This window comes from Trichosurus vulpecula, chromosome 7 (genome assembly GCF_011100635.1).
Source record: "Trichosurus vulpecula isolate mTriVul1 chromosome 7, mTriVul1.pri, whole genome shotgun sequence".
NCBI classification, from domain to species: domain Eukaryota; kingdom Metazoa; phylum Chordata; class Mammalia; order Diprotodontia; family Phalangeridae; genus Trichosurus; species Trichosurus vulpecula.
The window spans coordinates 233093636-233095054 of NC_050579.1; the positions used below are offsets into that span (position 1 = coordinate 233093636).

The 1419-nt window shown below is 38.7% G+C and overlaps 1 pseudogene; it reads left to right on the forward strand.

Annotated features, from left to right (window-relative positions):
* Positions 1–531: 531 nt before the first annotated feature.
* On the forward strand, positions 532–1108 carry LOC118858825 (annotated as a pseudogene).
* Positions 1109–1419: the final 311 nt, after the last annotated feature.

A 1419-nucleotide genomic window follows, 5' to 3' on the forward strand; every position in this document is an offset into this window, starting at 1 on the left:
ACTATTGGCTGGTCATGACAAAGAAATTCAAGAGGCAATGAGGGCTTAGATAATCAGTCTAAGCAGAAACTGACTTAGATGGATGCACCTAACAGAAGAGACCTGTTACAGTTAAAGGAGCATTACTTTTAAATAAAGTAGCTATGTTTCCATTTCTGAGTGATATGATCTATCTCACAGGGTGAACTGATGACACACAGAATTAGATCTGGTGATATCGGCCTCCTTGCTATTCCTCAAATACAACACTCCATCTTCTAACTCTAACCTGGGTGTTCCCATGTCTCTTCAAATTTTTGCTTCCAAATACAATGCTTTTTTTTCTTTTTCACACTATTTGGCATGCTATTTTTTATATGTTGCATGAATATTAGATATATTTCTTATCATCTGAGAATACCTGGAGAGAGAGGAAGAAATTTTGCCTTAGACTCACACAACAAATCCTGGCTATTTAAGTGAAAAGAAAAAGAAGGAAGGCCCATGCAGTGTCCTTGGCCTCTGACCCCCTACAGAGACAGCCACAGCATTATGGCGGCCTTGGTCTTCTGCTGCCTACGCTGCTGCAGCAACTCCAGAACCAGCCACATCCCGTTGAAGGACATGCCAGCCGTGCAGCTGGATGCTCAGCACGTGGGAACTGATGTTGTCACTATCAAAAATGGAAGAAGGATATGTGGGATGGGAGGCTGTTTAGCCAATGCACCTTTGCATCAGAACAAAATCAAAATCCTAGCCACTGGATCTGGGGCATTGGAGTTGGAACCAGAAAGTTAATTTGAATCAGATTCCACTTGGCTGAGACGTTCATAACCTTGTGATGGGGAATGAAGGAGCCCTTTACCACAACAATGAGGAAAACAATAGGTTGCCTGCAAACAATCTTCCATAGGAAGGAGATGTGGTGGGTATTACATATGACCATGTAGAATTGAATGTTTATTTGAATGGAAAGAATATGCACTGTCCAGCATCAGGCATACCAGGGACAGTGTATCTGGTTGTATATGCTGATGACGATACAATTTTGGATTGTCAATTCAGTGACTTTTATCATATTCCTCCAACTGGTTTTGAAAAAACATTATTTTAACAGCAAATCTTCTGAATATACTTGCATATACTGAATATACTTCTACCCCTATGATATCCCCCCAAAACATTTACTACCATCTTAATAAAGCCTCACTTGATCCACAGGAAGTACATTCTCTGTTTTTAATAAATGTTTGTGAAGTTATCTAGGGAACCAATAAGTTAAACACAACAGCAGAATTGTAATTTAAAATAGTAGGTCGTGTTTCTTGATGGAAGAATCTGCATTTTGGACATTTTGATTCTTATATGTATAAATGGAAATTCACAGACAATATTAAATGAAAATTTGGTTGCTCATGACATTTAGAAAGGAAATTTATT